We start from the raw sequence: 22367 nt of genomic DNA on the forward strand, positions 1-22367 counted from the left end.
TCTCCATCCCCTTTCAATCTGATGGTGTCTTTAGGTCTAAAGTGCGTCTCGTGTAAACAGCATATAGGTGGATCTTGTTTTCTTACCCATTCTGTTACCCTATGTCTTTTGATTGAGTACTGAAAGATATGAATTTATTGCCATTGTGTTGCCTGTAAAGTTGGAGTTTCTTATGTGTTCTCTGGTCCTTTCTAGTCTTTGCTGCTTTTGGTCTTTTTGGGTTTTCATCTTTTCTTCCGTCATGGTCCCTCTTAAAATTTCTTGTGGGGCTGGTTTAGTGGTCATGAACTCTTTTAGTTTTTTTTTTTTTTTTTTCCTGGGAAGCCCTTTCTCTCTCCTTCTGTTTTGAATGACACCCTTGCTGGATAAAGAATTCATGGCTGCGTATTTTTCAGATTCAGCACATTGAGTAGATACTGCCACTCCTTTCTGGCCTGGCAAGTGTCTGTGGATAGGTCTGCTGTGAACCTGATCTGTCTTCCCTTGTAGGTTAAGGACTTTTTTCCCTTGCTGCTTTCATGATTCTTTCCTTGCCTGAGTATTCTGTAATTTTGACTATAATATGCCTTGTTGATGGTCGGTTTTTGTTGAATCTAATGGGAGTTCTCTGTGCTTCCTGGATTTTGATGCCTGTGTCTTTCCCCAGGTTAGGAAAGTTTTCCACTATGATTTGTTCACATAAACCTTCTACCCCTTTTTCTCTCTCTTCATCTTCTGGGACCCCTATGATTCAGATGTTATCCCTTTTTAATGAGTCACTGAGTTCTCTAATTCTTATATAATGTTCTTTTGCCTTTGTTTCCCTCTTTTTTTTTTTGGCTTCATTATTCTCCATGTTTGTCCTCTGTATCACCAATTCACTGCTCTGCTTCATCCATCCTTACCACTGTGGCATCAATTCAAGATTGCATCTTAGTTATAGCATTTTTAATTTCATCCTGATTAGATTTTACTTCTTTTATCTCTGCAGAAAGGGATTCTAATCTGTTTTCAACCTCAGCTATTATTCTTATTATTGTGATTCTGAAATCTGGTTCAGACATCTTGCTTGTATCTGTGTTGAATAAGTCCTTGGCTGTCATTTCTTCTTGTTCTTTCTTTTAGGGTAAATTCCTTCATTTGATCATTTGGAAGGAAGAAAAAGAATTAATAAAATTAAAAAAAAAACAAAAAGTAAAAAAAAATTAAAAAGAACACAAAAAAATTAAATAAAGGATGCTAGATCCTAGGTGTGGTTTGGTCTGGTTCTTGAAAAAGGCTTGATAAAATAGAGAAAAAAGGGAAAGAAGAAAAAAAAGGGAAAAAAAGGGAAATGTTTGAAAGTTAAAAAGGGAATATAATAAAATAGAATAAAATGAAATTATGAAAGTAAAATATAATTTTAAAAGTTTACAAAAAAGTAAAGAATATAGTAGAAAAAGTAAAGAAAAATTGTTCTTATAGAAACAGAAAATAAAAATTAGTTTTTTTTCTCTTTTTGTATTCAAGAATAAGAAAAGAGAAGAAAAAGAAAAAAAATGAATACATGGACCAGCTAAGAGAATGAAATTGATTAAAAATACATCCATTTTTCCCTAGAAGTCAAACTATGAAACACTTTATAGTCCATAAACTAAGCAGGTGGAGACTGTGGTGTTCTTCTAGAGCGAAGTTGGATGGGGCTTGGTGTAGCAATTCTGTTCTCCACTAGATGGCGCTGCTTAGTTGACTGGAATGGATCTTTGTGGCATGTGTATGCATGTATGTGCATGTGCAGGAGGGGTCAAAATGGTGTCATCCACTTACACAGTCTCCAGTATCAGAACTCTGTACTCTTGCTGACTGGCAATCCAACACCGCTCTTTGTCTCTGGCTTCCATCCACTACCTGTGTCTACCCTGTCTGTGACCAAGCTGTCAGCCTGCCAGGCAGCACCTCCCTCCTGAGTTTTATCTCAGATGGGGCTGTGTTTCCAAACCCCTCACTTCTGAGGGCCGTGTAGCTCTGAGCACTCAGACCCTCTAGGGGAGGATCTCCCTGAGCAATGGCCGGGTACTGACTTGCCCCCAGGAATGTTCATGACACCATGCTGCTGCAGATGCCCAGAACTCTGGCCAGGCACCAGTCTGCTCCAGAAAAAGTTTGCATGATCATCTAGCAGCAGCATTTCAAGGATTATGGAAAATCACAACACACCTCTGGTGACAGGCTTCCCCTTTAATGTTCTTGTTCCAACACCAGCAAATGTGGCTGTTCTCCAGGGTCCACTGGGACATTTGCCTGTGGGGAGGACACACAGCCTCTACAAAATGTCCTCCCAACAAGGGAACCGCCTCTTCCCATGTGGCCTGAGGGCCCCTCGGACCTCACTGTCTGCTCCTGGGGATTTGCCCTTCCCACAAGAGCTGAAGAGTTTCAGATGATGTGCTCCTGTTTATAGAGTCTTAATGGAGTTTAAGCCATCTCCTTTCTCCTTTCTCCCTTTCTTGTTCAGTCCTTTTTAAGTGTTTCCACTCTTTCTCTTTCTCTCCAGCTGCTTTCAGGGGGAATACTTTTCCTGTACTCTTTCCCTGCCTCTGTCCTCTCTCCACAAGCAAAAATAGCTCCCTGCCCTCCGCGGCTTCTCTCTCCCCTAGTTCACTTCTCTGTGCCACATACCTGCCAAATTCTGTGGTTCAAGTTGTGCAGATTGTTGTGTTTATCCTCAGATCAGTTTTCTAGGTGCTCAAGATGCTTTGGTCTGATCAAGCTGCATTTCAAGGACGAGAGATGCAAAAAAACCCTTCCATGCTGCTCCACCTTCTTGGCCCTTCTCCTAAGGTTTTTCAAAAAAAAAAAAAAATCTTTTCAAAGAACCAGCTCAGTTTCATTGATCTTTTATATTGCCTTTTTAGTGTTAATTCTATTTCTGCTCTGATCTTTATTTCTTCTACTAACTTTGGTCTTCATTTGTTCTTCTTTTTCTAGTTCTTTTAGGTGTACAGTTAGATTGTTTATTTGAAAATGTTCTTGTTCTTTGAGGTAGACCTCTATTGCTATAATATTCCCTCTTAGAACTGCTTTTCCTGTACCCCATAGATTTTGGTATGTTGTATTTTCATTTCTATTTTTCTCAAGGTGTATTTTGATTTTTCCTTTGATTTTTTCATTGATCCATTAGTTGTTCAGTACATGTTGTTTAATCTCCACATATTTGTGGCTTTTCATTTCTTCTTGTAATTTCTAATTTCACACTATTGTAGTTGGAAAAGATGCTTGATATAATTTCAGTCTTCTTGAATTTAAGACTCATTTTTTGGCCTAACATGTGATCTATCCTGGACAGTATTCTATGTGCAAATGAGAAGAATGTGTATTCTGCTAGTTTTGGATAAAATGTTCTGTATATATCTACTAAGTCCATCTTTTAATGTGTTGTTTAAGGCAAATGTTTCCTTATTGATTTTCTGTTTGGATGATCTATTCATTGATGTAAATAGGTTTTTAATGTCTCCTACTATTATTGCTGTCAATTAGATCTGTTAATATTTATTTTATATTTTTAGGTGTTGCTATGCTGGGTGTGCAAATATTTACAAATGTTATATCTTCTTGTCTAATTCCCCTTATTATTATTAATTAATGCCCATCTTTGTCTTTTATTAGTGTCATTGTTTTAAAGTATTTTGTCTAGGTAAAGTTACCCCAGCTTTCTTTTGGTTTCCATTTGCCTGAAATATCTTTTTCCTTCCCTTCACTTTTAGTCACTTTGTGGTCTTCCAGCTTAAGTGAATCTCTTATAGGCAGATATAGGTGGGTTTTGTTTATTTAATCCATTCAGTCACTCTGTCTTCTGAATGGATCATTTAATCCATTTACATTTAAAGTAATTATTGATAGCTTCATACTTATTACTATTTTGTTAATTGTTTTCTGTAGATCCTCTCTGTTCCTTTCTTTTTCTCTTGATATCTTTGCTGTGGTTTGGTGACTTTCTATAGTGTTATGTTTAGATTTCTTTTGTGTTATCTTTTGTGTATCTGGTATAGGTTTTTGCTTTGTGGTTACCATGAGGGTCACAGGTAAAAGCCTATATATAAGAGTCTATTTTAAGTTGATAATCTGAATTTGAAAACATTCTAAGACTCTGCATTTTTACCCCCCCCACCCCTGCAATGTTGTTTATGTCACATTTTATTTATTTTTTGACTACATTAATAAAAGAAAGGATGAGAACCATATGATCCTTTTAATAGATGCAGAAACAACATTTGACAAAGTAAAACTTCCATTCATGATAAAAACCCTCACTAAAGTAGAGTTAAGGGAACATACCTCAACAAAATAAAGGCTGTATACAAAAAACCCAGAACTAATATCATCCTCAGTGGGGAACAACTGAGAGCTTTTCCTCTACAGTCACGAACAAGAGAAGGATGTCCACTGTCACCACTGTTATTTAACATAGCGCTATAAGTCCTAGCCATAGTAGTCGGACGACAAACAGAAATAAAAGGCATCCAAATTGGTAAGGACAAAGTCAAACTTTCACTATTTGCAGATGACATTATACTCTATGTAGAAAACCTGAAAGACTCCCCAAAAAAATGCTAGAGTGGTGCACGAATTCAGTAAAGTTGCAGGGTACAAAATCAACATACAGAAATCTGTTGCATTTGTGTACACCAATAATGAAGCAGCAGAAAGAGAAATCAAGGCATTGATCCCATTATAATTGCACCAAAACCCATAAGATACCTAGGAATAAACCTACCCAAAGAGGTAAATACTTGTATTCTGAGGTCACATTTTAAATCTTTTTATTTTGTGTATCCTTAGCTAATTATTATGGTTATATTTTATTTTTACTACTTTTGTCTTTTAACCTTCATACTAGCTTTATATGTGATTAGTCCACTACTTTTACTATACATATATATACATATATGTATATATATATATATATACACACACACACACATGTATATATATGCACACACACCTTTATATATAGTATAAATAGTATAGTATATACCATACACACACACACACACACACACACACACACACACACACCTTAATCAGCAAGGTTTTTCCTTCCATATGTTTTCTTTTTCTTTTTTTAATTAAAAAAAAATTTTTTTTTAAACGTTTATTCATCTTTGAGAGACAGAGACAGAGCATGAGCGGGGAAGGGGCAGAGAGATGGAGACACAGACTTGAAAGCAGGCTCCAGGCTCCCAGCTGTCAGCACAGAGCCAGACGCGGGGCTTGAGCTCATGAACTGCGAGATCATGACCTGAGCCGAAGTTGGACGCTCAACCGACTGAGCCACCCAGGCATCCCCCATATGTTTTCTTATACTTCAACTTAAAGAAATCTCTTTAACATTTCTTGTAAGGCTAGTGGTGACAAACTCCTTTAGCTTTTACTTTTCTGTAAAACTCTTTATCTGTCCTTAAATTTTGAATAATAACCTTGGTTGTGTATTCATGGTTGAGTTTTTTCCTTTTCATACTTTGAATATATTATGGCACTCACTTCTGGACTGCAAAGTTTATGCTGAGAATTCTGCTCTTAGTCTTATGAGGGAGATCTCTTATATGTAACAAGTCGTTTTTCTCTTGCTGCTTTTAAGATTCTCTCTTTTATCTTTAACTTTAAAGATAACTTTAAAGTCTGGGTGGCTCAGTCAATTAAGCATGCTACTCTTGACTTCAGCTCAGGTCGTGATCCCAGGATTGTGGGATGGAGCCTGGCATTGGGTTCTCATAGCACGGAGCCTGCTTGGCATTCTCTCTCTTCCTCTCTCTCTGCCCCTTCCCTGTTCTCTCTCTCTCTCTCCTTTTCTCAAAATAAATAAATAAACATTAAAAAAAACCACCCATGCTGCATAGATAATAATAGATAGTTCTATTTATCTGCTTAATGGGATAAAACAAGCACTTAAGGTCTTCAGCTCCAATCTTTTGCTCATTTCTTAAATCTTTTTTTTTTTTTTAAGTTTATTTATTTGAGAGAGGGAGAGAGAGAGTATGAGTGGTGGAGGGCAAGATAGAGAATCCTAAGCAGGCTTCAGTGCTGCCAGCACAGAGCCCCATGTGGGGCTCTCTCTCAGGAACCATGAGATTATGACCTTAGCCAAAGTCAAGACTCCCATGCTTAACCAACTGAGCCACCCAGGTGCCACTCATTTCTTATTACAGGGATTTCATATTGATTTTTTCTTGTTGGATGACTAAACCTGATCATGGTAGCAATGGTAAGCCGCATTTACTCATCCCCACTGTGCTCAGCCTTGGAAGCTGATGAAATCTCAGCTGGTGGATCCACTGCTTTTGTCTCTTTGCCATCTTGTGGTTTAGAGTTTTCTGGGCATCTGCCTCTGTAATTGAAGTTGCTGTGGTACCCAGGTTGAGGTGGCTGGTGATTTTGGGTCTCATTTCTTTGATTTTTCCTTATCTTCTTCATTGTTGTCCTCTCTGGACTGTCTTTAAAAATTTTTTTTTGTTAATATTTATTTTTGAGAGAAAGACAGAGCACGAGTGGGGGAGAGGCAGAGAGAGAGGGAGACACAGAATCCTAAGCAGGCTCCAGGCTCTGAGCTTCAGCACAGAGCCCGATATGGCGGTTCACACCCATGGGCTGTGAAATCATAACTTGAGCCGAAGTGGGATGCCCAACTGACTGATCCGCCCAGGTGCCCCTAGGCTGTCTTTGGCAGGGAGGACCCCTTGTGGAATCATGATCTATAGCCCCAGTAATATTCTGTCTCACTTTTTTTATCTTGTTCTGTTGCAGCCTGCTTGGATAGGGAGGTTGAGAATACTGTGGTCCATGCCCATAGGGCCTCTGCACAAGTGGAATCCAACCCACCATCTGTGGTAGGGCCTATGCTATGTGGCCTGGCCTTTGGGAGCACTCTCCAATCCCTTCTTCTTTTCCTACTCTCACTATTTTGGTAATTCTGTGGGTAACTGCATGAAGGACCCCTGTGACACGGATAGCGCCTATAATGGTTATGGTATGCTGCATTCTTAACTGCCTTGCAGTGGAACTCCACTGAGGCCTGTCACATTAGCTGCTTCTGAACCCTTTTCTCCTTTGACAACATCAAACTCCAGCCTCTCTGTCTCCTGCACTAGGAAGGTACTTCCTGGGTTCTTCTTTATGGTAAGCTGGTGTACATTGTCCTCTGTGTCATTCCAGTTGACGAAACCATATCTGTTTCTTCCATATCCGTTGAACCATTTTACTGTTCCCAAACCTTCCATTGCAGTGATCTTGGGGCTGCTGGCTAGTGTCCCCAATGAGGCCACTGCCCATCATACCGGGCTTGGTGTCAGCAGTGCTGAGGGCAAGGACTGCGGTTGGCTACTGGGTCTCAGCCTCTGTGCTTACAGCTATGGTGATGGTGACTGGGGCCAGATTAGGTAGCTGGGCTCCTCCTGGGGTGTGATGATAACTAGGCCTGTGGAGGCAGTGGGACTGCTCAGGGCTCTCTGGGGTTCACTCTCTGTTCCTAGTTCTGATGGAACTCCATTTTAAATTAATTTTTGTGAGTGGTGTGAATTAGGGGTCCAATTTCATTGTTCTGCATGTGGTTCTCTAGTTCGCCCAGCAGTATGTATTGAAAAGACTATCTTTTCCTTATTGGGTGTTTTTGGCTTCCTTGGCAAATATTAGTTGGCAGTATATACTGGTATTTAATTCTGGGGTTTCTACTCTGTTCCATAGGTTGTGTCTATTTTTGTGCCAGTACTGTTTTGTTTTTGTTTTTGTTTTTGTTTTACCATGGCTTTGTAGTATAGCTTGAAATCCAGAAACATGGTACCTCTGTCTTCGCTCTTTTTTCTCAAAATTATTTTGCCTATTTTGGGTCTTTTGTGGATCCACACAAATTTTAGTGTTCTCTCTTCTGTTTCTGTGAAGAATGCTATTGGTATTTTGGTTGGGGTTATGCTGAATGTTGAAGGCTTTTGGTATTATGCCCATCTTAACAATATTAAGTCTTTTGATCCATGAACACAGGATATTTTTCCACTTTTTGTGTTGATTTCTTTTAGCTAAATTTTGTAGTTTTTGTTGTATATATCTTTTACTTCCTTGTGTTAAATTTATTCCTAAGAACTTTATTGTTTTTGATGGTGTTGTGAATGGGATGGTTGTATTTATTTGTTTTCAGATTCTTTATCATTAGTGTAAAAAAATGCAATTGATGTCTATATGTTGATTTTGTATCCTGGGATTTCAGTGAAATTGTTGATGGATATTTTTATTGTTGCTAGTAATTAATTTTATAAATAATTTCACAATAAATAAATTTTGTATATCATTTCATACTTTTCCAGTGTATATTTGGGATAAATCCCTAGAGGTAGAAATGTCAAGGGTAAAATCATGTTTTTGGGTAAATATGTTAACAGACTTTAAGTTTTAGAATGGTTTTATATTCACAACAATATTGAACAGAAGGTACAGAGATTTCTCCTAAACCCCCTGCCTCCACACATCCACAATTTGCCCTTTTATCAAAATCCCTGACCAGAGTGGTGCATTTGTTGCCAGTGACGAACCTACATTGGTACATTATTGTGACCCAAAGTCCATAGTTTACATTAGGGTACAGTCTAATTGGTGTTGTGCATTCTGTGGATTTGGACAAATGTATAATGACATGTATCCATAATTATAGTATACAGGGCATTTTCCCTGTCCTAATAATCTTCTGTGCTTTGCCTATTCATCCCATGCCCCCCAGGCCCCTAGCGACCACTGATCTTTTTATTGTATCCATAGTTTTGCCTTTTCCAGAATGTCATATTATTGGAATCATATAATAGTACTTCTTTTACCTAGTAATATACACTTAATTTTATTTCATGTCTTTTCATGGCTTAACAGATCTTTCTTTTTAGTGCTAAATATTAATCCACTGTCTGGATGTATCACAGTTTATCCATTCACCTATTGAAGAACATCTTGATTGCCTCAAAGTTTTGGCAATTATTAATAAAGCTGCTACACACATTTTTAATGTAGATTTTTTGTGTAGACGTACATTTCCAGCTCCTTTGAGTAAATATCAAAGAGTGAGATTGATGAGTTGTATGGTAAGAGTATGTTTACTTTAATAAGAAACTGCCAAAGTATCCTCCAAAGTGGCTGTAGCATTTTGCATTCCCACCAACAATGAATGAGAGTTCCTGTTGCTCCTCACCCTTGCCAACATTTGGTATTGTCAGTTTTTTCATTGTTAGATCAACTGATTTTGATAATTTCTAATAAGTGTGTAGTGGTATCTCAATTGTTTTAATTTGCATTTCCCCAATGACATCTGATGTGAAACTCTTTTTCATATGTTCATTTGCCATCTGTATATCTCACTTGGTGAGATGCCTGTTGAGGTCTTTGGCCCATTTTTTAATTGGGCTGTTTGTTTTCATATTGTTGAGTTTTAAGTATTCTTCGTATAGTTTGGGTAACAGTCCTTTATCATGTGTTTTCTGCAAATATTTTCTCTCAATTTGTGGCTTGTCTTTGCTTTCTTTTGATAGTATATTTCGCAGAGCAGAAAGTTAAAAAATTTTTTTTAAGTTTATTTATTTTGAGAGAGAGACAGAGAGAGAGAGAGTGAGAGAGAGAGAGAGAGAGACAGCAAGAACAGGGGAGGGGCAGAGAGAGAGAGAAAATCCCAAGTAGGCGCTAAGCTGTTAGTGCAGATCCCCATATGGGGCTCTATCTGATGAACCGTGAGATCATGACCTGAGCCGAAATCAAGAGTCAGACGCTTAGCCAACTGAGCCACCCAAGCGCCCCAGAAAGTTTTAATTTTAAGGAATTGCAGCTTATTAATTATTTCTTTCATGGATCATGCCTTCACTGTTGTATTTAAAAAGTAATTACAGACATAAGGTCATCTAGATTTTCTCCAATGTGATTTTTTAGGAGTTTTGTAGTTTTGTGTTTTACATTCAGCTCTGTGATCCTTTTTGGGTTGATTTCTACAAGGGTGCAAAGTCTGTGTGTAGCTATTTCTTTTCCTTCTCCTTCTTCTTTTTGGTTTGGATGTCCAGTTGTTCCAGCACCACTTATTTAAAAGACCATCTTTTCTTCATTGTATTGCCTTTGCTCCTTTGTCAAAGATCAGCTGGCTGTATTTATGGGGTCTATTTCTCAGCTCTCTATTCTGTTTCATTGATCTATTTGTCCGTTCTTTCACCAATACCACATAGTCTTATAGTAATCATGAAGTCACATAGTGTCAACCCTTTGACTTTGTTCTTTGCCTTTAATACTGTGTTGGCTATTCTGAGTCTTTTGCCTCTCCATTTAAACTTTAGAATCAGTTTGTTGATATCTACACAATAACTTGATGGAATTTAGGATTGTACTGAATCTGTAGTTGGAGTTGGGAAGAACTGACATTTTGACAATATTTGAATCTTTCTATTCATGAACATGAAATATGGTGTCCATTTATTTAGTTTTTTAATTTCATTCATCAGAGCTTTGCAGTTTTTCTCATATAGATCTTGTACATAATTTTGTTAGATTTATACCTAAGTATTTCAGTTTTTTGAAGGTGCTAATATAAATGACAATGCGTTTGTAATTTCAAATTCAACTTGTTTATAGTTCGTTGACCTTTTAGCTTTCTATTCTGAAAGCTTGCTATAATCACTTATTAATTCCCTATTTTTTCTATATATTGCCAAACTGTTATCTTTTTTTTTTTTTTAAATTTTTTTTTCAACGTTTTTTATTTATTTTTGGGACAGAGAGAGTCAGAGCATGAACGGGGGAGGGGCAGAGAGAGAGGGAGACACAGAATCGGAAACAGGCTCCAGGCTCCGAGCCATCAGCCCAGAGCCCGACGCGGGGCTCGAACTCACGGACCGCGAGATCGTGACCTGGCTGAAGTCGGACGCTCAACCGACTGCGCCACCCAGGCGCCCCGCCAAACTGTTATCTTAATGGCTGTTCCAGTTTGCATTTCCACTAGAAATTGAGAAACATTCCCATTCCTAACATTTTCCCTGACAGATTTATTGTCAAACTTAAATATTGCCAATCTGATAGGCAAGCAATATTTTGTCACAATAGTGGTATTTAGAATTTTTCTTACACCCAATGTGGGGCTTGAACCCACCACCCCCAAATCATTGCACGTTCCACTAACTGAGCCATCCAGGTGCCCTGTAAAATTTTAATTTATTTTTTACTTTAAATATATGATCCTTTTGAAATTTATCTTAGCGCATGGTGTGAGGTGCAGATCTAATTTTGTCTTTAGCCAAGAGGCTTTCCAGTTGTTCTAAAGCCAATTAAAAAGTTTGCCCGGTGGTGAAGTCTTTTTAATTTTCCCCCATACATTTAATTCCAAGTTTGGCAATTCATAGTTTTCTGGAGAGTAAAATTTTCTTTCTTGTTAAAGAAAAATAAAGTTGACAATTGATTTGTCAAAATACAAATCGTAATTCTCTATGTATTCCATTAAAGACTTTTCAATAAATGAAGATCAAATATAAAGTGGCTAATTTATTTTATATTTTTTTTACTTTTTATTTTTCTTAAGTTTATTTATTTTTGAGAGAGAGAGAGAGAGAGAGAGCAAGCAAGTGGGGGAGGGACAGAGAGAGGGAGAGAGAAAATCTCAAGCAGGTTCTGCAAGATCAGTGCTGATCCAGTTGTGGGAGTTGAACCCACAAACTGCGAGATCATGACCTGAGCCAAAGTCAGATACTTAACTGACTGAGCCACTCAGGTGTCCCTAAAGTAACAAGTTTTTAATAAGCAATTGGACATATTTCAAGCTAAAAAATTCCCCCAGAAAAAACCCAAGTTTTTTTTAAAATAACAATTTAATCCAGATATAATGTTGTTACTGATTATAGAGTCTCACAATGTGGTTTAAAGCAAAACTGTTTTCATCTACCCACTCTGAAAATCAGCATGACTACAGGAGATTAGAATCAAATAGATAGTCTGTATTTTCTGAGGGTACAATTATTGCCCGTATTGATGCTCTCCAGCTAAAGACTACTAGGAACACACCTGTCGTTGGACAATTTAGATTTCTGCTGTCCTTCACATGATGTCAACTTAGATGTCAATTTAGATGTCAACTGTCCTTCAGTTGAAGGAGGCCACACAACTGGTGCTGGGAAATCACAGGGCATCTCAGTAAGTGTTGGAAAGGACTTTTAAAATAGGATTTCAGTGTTGGTTAGGTGATTTGGGGGAAGATATAAGGAATTTTAAGTCTTTGTTCTGAGGCTTTTTTTTTTCTGGATTGCATGCTGTCAGGAAGCAGGGCTTCTCCTGATTGGGTATTTAGAATATCTGACTTAGAAGGAGGGGAGACTAGAGGGAAGCTAAAATGAGCAGTATTCATTCATGTTACTCGAGATAGGGAGATGTTGAATTGAATTGTTTGGACAACATTTACATTTTTCTCTGTCTTCACACATGATTACAGAGTGGTCTGGTTTCTGTCTTTATGTTTGTAAATTTGAGTATGGTTGACACACAATGTTACATTAGTTTCATGCGTAGAGCATAGTGATTCACCATCTCTGTAGGTTACGCTGTGCTCACCACAAGTGTAACCACCATCCGTCACTACTGAGTACCATTGACTGTGTTCCCTATGCTGTACCTTTGATTCCCCTGACTTATTCATTCCATGGCTTGTTTCTTTCTTGATATCATAGTCAGAGAATGCTTTGTCCGATGTTGGTGTTCTGTGAGAAAGTGTTCAGGATAGTTTCCAGGTGTCAGGAGCTGCTTTTTTTTTTCTTATATGCTCCAAATAATGCAGAATTTTCCTTTTTAGTTCAATTTGTACACAATAACATATACCTGTATTAGTCAGGGTAACTAGTTCCAGCTGCTGTAGCAGATAATCCTCAAATCTCTGTTGCGTCATATTGGGCCAATCTTCAGGCTTCATCCATCTTGTGCACCACATGTAGCTATCCTCCACATATGGCTTCCAAATATGCCACAGGAGGAGAAGACAAAGTGGAGAGAGCACACCAGGTAATTAGATACCTCACTGCAGAAGTGACACGCTTCACTTATCCATTGGCCAGGATTAGTCAATCACTCCACATAGATTTAAGGGGTATAGTAGTTAGGGTTCTCCAGAGAAACAAAACAGCTGAGGGTGTGTGTGTGTGTGTGTGTGTGTGTGTGTGTGTGTGTGTAGAGACAGAGAATGAGAAAAAGAGAGAGAGAGAAAGAACAAACTTTATTTTAAGGAATTGGCTCACATTATAATAGAGGCTGGCAGGTCCAAAATCAACAGGCTAAGTCCAACAGGCAGGACAGCCAGGGAAGAGCTGAGGTTGCACTTGAAGTCTACAGGCTGTCTGCTGGCAGAATTCCTTCCTGTTCTGGGGAGGGCCGTCTTTTTTCTATTCAGGACTTCAGTTGATTGGATGAGGCCCACCCACACTACAGAGGGCAATCTGCTTAACTGTAAAGTCCAGTGATACAAATGTTAATCTCATCCAAAAAACACGTTCATAAAAACATCTAGAAAAAATGTTTGACCAAATATCTAGACACCAGGACCCAGCCAAACTGACACATAAAGTTAATCATCATAGGGAGGTATGTGATTTCCATCTGGATTTTCTGCCAAGCCACTTGGAATTGGCAATTTGTAGCATGAGTCTTTGGTTCCCAGCCAGTTTTCTTGCCAAACAGCCCTTTTACTAATATATATGTTTTCAATAAAAATGCATATTTTATAAACATATGTTTATTAACTCAAGGCATTTTCATCAATGCACAAACCTTACATTTATCTAGCACTTTACAATTTTATATTCTGTGTGATAGGTAGGATGTGTATTGTTATTCCCATTTGACAGATAAAAATCATGAAACTAAGGTGACTTATGCAAGGCTGCATCGTAAGGAAGTGAAAGGCCCAAGACCAGAAGTCCAATCCTCATTCTTTTTATCTGCCACAGACACATACATAATGAAACATACCAAGATAAAACAAATCAGTCTTGGAACTTTGGATTTATATCATCTGCTAGTAGGGAAAAATGTCTGTAACCTTGCATAGTTTTAAGAAATAAAAATAATTGACCTAATTTCAGTTTTTTAAAAAAATTGTTTAAAATTTTTAATGTTTATACATTTTTGAGAAACAGAGAGAGATTGAGCAGGGGAGGGTAGAGAGAGAGGAATCCGAAGCAGGCTCCAGGCTCTGAGCTGTCAGCACAGAGCCTGATGCGGGGGCTCGAACTCACAAACTGCGAGATCATGACCTGAGCCGAAGTGGGACGCTTAACTGACAGAGCCACCCAGGCGCCCCGACATAATTTCAGTTCTTATAGTGTAATGGCCATATCACGAAGGAGCAGGCTTTCTGTAGTATGTCACTGTGAGGAATGGTTAGTCCAAAAGGTGACAAGGTGGCATGGTGTTGTGTGTTAATTATATTTCGGTCTTTTAATAATAATTGAGCTCACTAGCATGAGATTTCTAAGAGGTGCACAGTTGTGAGCAAACTCAGTGGACCTGCCAGACTTTCTAAAATAAGTACTAGCCGATTGCCCACTTCTGAGTTTAAGAGCCAGTGGCAGAATTATGCGGATGATTCCTGTGTTGCTTCTAGGAGACTGCCAAGAATCATGCAGCCTGCAAAAATTAGTTTCAGGAAAACCACAGTCTTCATAGCAGTTTCAAGAATACGTATTATATACACGTTAAATACAACACAGTCTGAATTCATGGTGATCACCCTTTTTAATTCCTTTAAAGATGGCATATCCCTGGCATACAGGAAGGTAATGCCAGTGAATCAGAAACATGCCAGCAGGAGAGGATTTGGTTCAAAATAAGCCCCTGGGGAATTTTGGAGAAAATCACATTTAATCACGATGACAGCGATTTAAAATAGCCTCTTTTCATCGTACCAATCTTCTACCTCATATCCACCTTTTACTAACAAGTCCAAGGAGTAGGTCATTGACAAGAGACTTCTGTGACTTTAGTAGGAAACAGATGTGGAAGTACTAACCCTACTTTTTCTGGCACCCGAACGGACAGTCTACGGGAGGGAAGTGACATGGAGAAGCCATGGGGCTGACTATAAGAGTGAGCAGGTGCCAGCCGGGCAGAGCTGAGGGGAACGCCAGGCTCACTGGATGACTGCATGGGTATGAACTATAATACATCACAGAAATTCCCTAAATTGTTCTCTCTCTCCCCAGCCTTTTCTATTGATTCATGTTTGTTCTGTATTTATTTCTGCTGTTAAGAATGACACAGAAAAAAGGGGACTGTGGGTAGAATCAGTACTTGGGACTTAAAAAAAAACCTTAGCATTATTTTCTTGGCTGTCACGTTTCACTGATTCAGAACAACTGGTGATTTCTCTCTCTATAGCTTTAATTATGTTTGCTGTCAGAGACCTAAGCCGTAGGAAAGGACAGGACAGCAACTTTATTTTAAGCTGGATTGAGTATCACTAAATCTCCCCAGTTCCTATCAGCTTGAGAATTATAGTTCTTTTCTCTAGGAAATATTATATACTTAAGTTTTTTGAAGTTTAACTTTTGTGTTGTAAAGTAACCATTTTACTCTTAAAACATTAGTCAGAGTGGGGATAGAACTATAATAACTAGGTAATATTTTATAAATATATACCAAGAGGGTTTACTGTTATGGTAGTAAATCCCCAGATTAAAAACTTTTGAGCATCTGTAAGGAGTAAAATATATGTGTTAAACACTCTATTTACATGTAATATGCAACAGACTTTAAGCAACTTCTATTTAATACTCACAAGGGAATCCTTTCCTTATATATGGAAATCCATTGGACTTCAAAGTATCTACCCAAATAGATAATGTGTGATAAATACGTATTTAAAATGTCTAATTTCCTTCTCTGATGTAAGATTGAGATGAATATTCATATTTTCTTTTTTTAGGGATTTTAATACTAGTATTAGTATCTTTTTTTCTTTTTTTAAAGATTGAGATATAATTGACATACGACATTACATTAGTTTCAGGTATATGACATAATGATTTGAGGGCTTGATAAAATAGTTTCTCTTGTGGACAGGCCTCACTGAGATGAACAGAATACTTTGGGCCTATTACTTTTCCCCTCATCTGCCGGAGGTGAAGCACATTTTCTCCAGTTTTCAGTGTGAGATTCTGGTGGGGATCCTGGACAAAGGTTTACGGTATTTCATTCAAACTGAGGATGGCTTCCCACCCAGCACTCTGTCACAGCATTTATGGGGAGTGTGTCACTGGTTTTCCAAGTAGGGCCATAGGCACCTCCTTGAGCCCACTAATGAATACACTAGCTGTCTCTGCATAAGCCAGGACTCAAGTCTACAAATACACAAGGCCTTGAATACCTTTTTTATTTTTTTAATTTTTATTTATTTTTTAGAAAGAGAGAGAGAGGCACAGTGTGAGTGGGGGAGGGGCAGAGAGAGAGAGGGAGACACAGAATCCGAAGCAGGCTCCAGGCTTCCAGCTGTCAGCACAGAGCGCAATGGGGGCTCAGACTCAGGGACTGTGAGATCATGACCTGAGCCCAAGTTGGCTGCTTAACTGACTGAGCCACCCAGGCGCCCCAAGGCCCTGCGTACCTTACCTGAAATAAGAGCCCAAGACCCTATCCAGTTTATGCTGAGAGCCCCGCCTCCTTGTTTTAAGATAACCTCCTGAATTTTGCTTTTTTCTGATGGTAAGTTTGCACCCCAAAGTGAAAGTAAGATGTATGTTGCATATATGGTTGCTCAATGTGTATGTTCTGTTTTTCCTGTTGAACTCATGAATAGTCATATATTCCTGACCTTTTCATCAATTTGTATGTAATGTCAATCTCTATGATTATAAAAAATCTAGAAGGCAGATTTGGGAATGCTCTCCAGCCTTCTCATTAGGCTTCCCTTCTGATAATAAAACTTTTTGCTTCAAAACCAAACAGAAACCATAATGATTTGATATTTGTATATAATGCAAAATGATTACCACAAAATATGTAGCTAACATTCATCACCATACACAGTTACAGAATTTTTTCTCATAATGAGAACTTTTAAGATCTATTCTCTTAGCAACTTTTAAATATGTAATACTTTGAAATATGCAATACAGTATTATTAATTGTAGTCACCATACAGTGCATTACATTGCCATGATTTATTTATTTTATAACTGAAAGTTTGCACCTTTTGACTTCCTTTACCCATTTCACCTCCCAGCCCACCCTTCACCTCTGGCTATCACCATTTTGTTTTTTTATGTTCTCTGTATCTACGAGCTTGGTGTTTTTGTTTTTGTTTTTAGATTCCACATATAAGTGAGATTATATGGTATTTTCTTTTTCTGTCTGACTTATTTCACTTAGCATAATGTCTTCAAAGTGCATTAATGTCACAAATGGCAAGATTCCATTCTTCTTTATGGCTGAATAATATTCTAGTGTGTGTGTGTGTGTGTGTGTGTGTGTATCTCACATTTTCTTTATTCATCTGTCAGTGGATACTTAGTTCGTTTCCATGTCTTGGCTATTATAATGCTGCAGTGGACATAAGATACATGTATCTTTTCAAGTTAGTGTTTTCTTTGAATAAATACCCAGAATTGGGATTCCTGGATCATATGGTGGTTCTGTTTTCAGGTTTTTTGAGGAAGCTGTTGACTATCTGTATGTTTTTTTGGAAAAATGTCTGTTCAGGTCCTCTGCCCATTTTTTAAATGAGATTGTGGTTTGTTGTTGTTGTTGTTGTTGTTGTTGTTTTTTGCTATTGAGTTGTATGAGTTTCTTTATATAATTTGGATAGTCACCCTTTCTCAGATATATGATTCATAAATATTTTATCTTATTTAGTAGGTTGACTTTTCATTTTGTTGATTGTTTCCTTTGTTGTGCAGATTTATGGATTTATTTATGTATTAATTAATTCATTCATTTATTTTTAGTTTGATGTAATCCCACTTGTTTATTTTTGCTTTTGGAATCAGCTACAAAAACTCATTGCCAAGACCAATATCTTCTGAAAAACAACTTCTGTGATCCAATTGGATGCCAGTGGGTATGCAGAATTGTGCATTCAATGTTGTTTTATAGCATTTTTCCTCTTTGGTGATTTTGTTTATTTGTAGGAGATTCTCATTCATTTTTCTATCATCTAATAAGAGGACTTATCACTCTTTTATGTACTACTTATGCCTGAAGAAGTGTTACTTGATGTTGTTGTTCAAAGAGAGTATCATACAAAAGAATTCTATAGCACATGACTTCACACAAAAGCGCTGTGGTATTTAGTTTGTAAAACATAAATCCCATTTTGTTAATGCAAAGGCTATGTTCAAAGAGGAGCAAGAAGCCAGTGTGGCTTGAATAGAAGTGGGAGAGGTTGAAATATATAAGGCATTTAGGTCATGATTAGGAGTTTGAATTTTCTTTTGCATAAGTTGAGAAGAAGAAAGACGTTGGCAGATTTTAAGCAAAGGAGTGAAACTATCTGATTTTTATTTTAAAATGTTCACTTTGGCTACTGTGTAGAAAATTGCCTGAAGCACAACAAAAGTGGAAGCAAGGAGAAGCAATAAGAGGTTCCTGGAATAGCCTGAGTTTTGAAGGTGGCTCTGTGGTGATATGTGCTGTACTTGTGATATTTTTTAAAGGTTGAACTCTCAGGACTTACTGATGGATTATATGTGGGTGCATAGGCATGAGAACAAACAAGATGACTCCTAGGTTTTGAGCTTGAGGAAATATATGGAGTGTGGTACTAATTATCAATTATAAAACTAGACTAAAAACTTAATTGACTTAAATTTATTAAAACATGCAAAATATCACATTAGTCATTCAGTACCATTACCTTTAAAAGTCAGAAAGGTATATAATGTATGCAATTAATTATCCCGCATTGACATGGAAAAGTATATCGTTAGAAATTTGAAGATAAAATATCTCATGGAGTTCTAAAAGACCGCCATGCTTTCTTATAACACTTCTGTTTGTGACACAGTTGTAGTAGATTCCTGGGTAGATGGGCAATAGGATTGAGTCAAATTACATTACAGACTCTATTTCTATCCTCCACTAGCTTTATTTTCTTCTTTGTGGGATTTTTACATAATAAGGCAGGTAGGTTTCAAATAGGATTCTGTTAGGTTGAATCTTCCAGAAAGAGTCATAAAATGCTAAGTGAAGGCAACTTTCTATTGCATTTCAGTATTTCCTATCTGATATTGAACTTGACCAGAGATGGAAACAAATTTAGAGGCATTGTCAGGGTCCTTTGCCCCGTATTCTTAGATAGATCTTATATTCAAAGAACTGAAATAGAAGCGTATAGGTCTCTAATGTTTAGTTGCAGAATGAAGTAGATTTCTGCTCTGCTGAATTGGTAAATTTTTGTTTATGTCTTCCAATTTTACTTTTTATTGGAAGAAAGGTGGCACATAATATGGTTGGCACTATGTGTTCTCTTCTGGGCTTTCCCCAGATAATGAAGAACAACAAATAGTTTATCTGATTTTACATTGTGATAAAGATGATACGCATTGCCTTGTAGTCTAAACATTGATGTTCAGAGCTGTAATCACATCTGACTGGTAGGCAGACCAGTTGTCTTTGTCTTCAATCTCTCCTGTTGTATTGCTGTGAAGTGCTGTCACAATGACTGATAGGGGGATTGAAGCTGTAAATTCAGGAGAGTGATTCTGTTATACAAACAGAAATGGTATCTTTCTTGTAGAGCAATCCTTATGCGTAAGTAGAGCGGAAACCACCCACATGTGATTGGTTTCAGCTCTAAGGGGAGACGGCTTCAGTGTATTCCAAAAGCTCTCTCTTATTCCCTTGATGATGCCCAAAATGACAAAGATGAAACTATAGTCTTTAATTCAAGCTTAAGTAGGGATGTGGATAACTTAAATAGGTATTGTGTTAAGATCAAATGGCTGCCATGCGTTTTGAGATCATGGAGAAGAATACAAATTCATCAAACACTTGGAGCTGGGGAAATGGAATTGTTATCAGAGCAAAAGGAAAAAGGCATTGAAGAAGAAAAATTGCCTATATCACAATTTTGTCTTGGATTGACCCTATAATTTTTCTCCAAGTAGTAGGTTGCCCTATGAGTTTAGCTGTCTATATGCATCTGTGATTTTCTGTCATTGCTTTCTTTTAATTGTAACAAGTATCCAACAGAAAAACCATTAGAAATCTTTCCTGTCTCTTCAACTTAGTTGATTACTACTAATTTATCTGTTTCTGACATATTCTCTATTAAGGAGGAGTCTTTCTAAACATGTAAACTGTTACACCTTTGACAAAATATTTGATAAAATTGCTACCTGGCTAGTTCTGGCCATGTTTGCAAAGTTCTTGAACATTTCCATGGCAGAGTAAAAACACAGGATCACAGGATTTTAGAAAGTATATGAAATTCATTGAACTCTTTCTCCAGACTTACTCTACCACAGAGGCAGCTTGAACTGTTGAGACCAGTTGGTTGGGGGACATGTATTCTATTTTTTGCTATACAATTTCCATTTCTACATTTAACCTGTTTCATCTTATTTGAAAAATGGGAATAATATCAGCTACTCCTCAACTCAAAGCAAAGTTATAATCAAGTAGATTTTTAAAGTTTATGCAAAGGGGGCAGGGACTTTTAGAATGGCAGAATATGGATCTTGGTAGACTCTCTTCTTAAGAAACAACAATTTATTGATGAAAATGATAAAAAATTATGGCTTTAACTCCCTCTAGCTCCCAGTCTAGGGTTAAAGTTTCACTTCTGGAGGGACAGGTTGCCATTTCTCATCCCTCCCAGACAGAATTGGATGTCCCTTTTTCTACCTAGCCACTGCTCAAAGGGCAAGAGCTCCACTCCAATCTGATCCTAATAATCTTATGGAAATATAAGAGAACCTGAATAGCCAAAACAATTTTGAAAAGGAGTATGGGAGAATTCACAGTTGGTGATTTAAAAGCTTACCACAAGCCTATAGTATTCAAGACAGTGTGGTACTGGTATATGGACAGACATATAGATCAATGGTATAGCATTGAGAGTCCAGAAAGAAACTCGCATTTACAATCACTCGATTTTTGACCGGGGTGCTAAGACAGTCAGTCAAGAAAGAATAATGTTTCAGCAAATAGTACTGGGAAAATGAGTATCCAAATCAGAAGAATGAAGTTAGATCCCTACCTCATACTATGTCCAAAAATAGTACAAAATGGATTATAAACTTAAATGTAAGAATTAATGCTTTAAAACTCTTAGAAGAAAAAAATCTTCATGATTTTGCTTTAGGCAATGTTTTCTTATATACAACAGCAAGAATATAAGCTACAAAAGAAAAAAAAACAGGTAAATTGGATACATCAAAATTTAAAACTTTTCTGCTGAAATCAATGTATCAAAGAAGTGAAAAGATAATACACAAAATGAGAGAAAATTTTTGCACATCATATATCTGATAAAGCACTTGTATTTTATCTATCTATCTATCTATATTATAATTCAATGATAAAAACACTCAATAACTCAATTTAAGAAAAATGACATAGAATTTGAATAGTCATTTCTTCAAAGAAGATTCATAACCAGTAAGCACTTGAAATGATGCTCAGCATCATTGATCATTACAGACCTGCAAATCAAAACTCCAGTGAGGTAATAATTCATATTCAATAGATAGATCTAATAAAAAAAGACAATTGCAAATATTAATAAGAACATGAGAAACTGGAAGTCTTTTATGTTGCTAGTTGGAATTTAAAAAGCTTGGCATTTCCTCAAAATATTAAGCACAGAGTTTTCATATGACCTAGCAGTTCTACTTTTAAGTATCTACCCAAGATAGATAAAAACATATATCTACACACACACACACACACACCTGTACACAAAAGCTCAGAACAACATTACTCAAAATAGCCAAAAGTAGAAATAAGCCAAATGTGCAGTCACCGGTGAATGGCAAAAGAAAATGTGGTAGAACCATGTAATGGAATATTACTCAGTAATAAAAAGAAATGAGGTACTGATCATGCTACAGAATAGATAAAACTTGAAAACATGCTAAGTGAAAAAGCCAGTCGCAAAGACCTCATGTTGTATGATCCTATTTATATAAACTGTCCACCACTGGTAAATCTACAGGGACTGAAAATGGGTAAGTGGTTGCCGAAGGCTGGGATGGAGTGGGGAGGAGGGGAATAAGGGCAAAGGCATTTTTTGTTTTGTTTTTGAAGGAGACAAACTTGATCTAAAATTAGATTGTGATGTGGCTGCATAACCCTGTGACTACTGTAGTAAATAAATATCAAATGGTATACTTACAATGGACAAATTGTATGTTAATTATATCTCAAGAAAGCTT

At 37.3% G+C, this 22367-nt stretch overlaps 1 long non-coding RNA gene and 1 pseudogene across 2 annotated transcripts in view; one reads left to right on the forward strand and one right to left on the reverse strand.

Moving 5' to 3' along the window:
- Nucleotides 1-6231: 6231 nt before the first annotated feature.
- On the reverse strand, nt 6232-12889 carry LOC109275104 (Y-box-binding protein 1-like; annotated as a pseudogene).
- Nucleotides 12890-15028: 2139 nt separating this feature from the next.
- The window catches only part of LOC109278327 (uncharacterized), a 52102-nt gene continuing 44763 nt past the window's right edge, over nt 15029-22367 (forward strand). For both annotated transcript variants that reach the window (XR_002085610.2, XR_008421759.1), the window contains exon 1: nt 15029-15143. This is a non-coding gene — a long non-coding RNA (uncharacterized LOC109278327). The remainder of the gene's footprint in view (nt 15144-22367) is intronic.

The sequence above is a fragment of the Panthera pardus genome, unplaced genomic scaffold (genome assembly GCF_024362965.1).
Source record: "Panthera pardus isolate Hobbes unplaced genomic scaffold, ASM2436296v1 HiC_scaffold_13, whole genome shotgun sequence".
In the NCBI taxonomy this organism is placed as follows: Eukaryota; Metazoa; Chordata; class Mammalia; order Carnivora; family Felidae; genus Panthera; species Panthera pardus.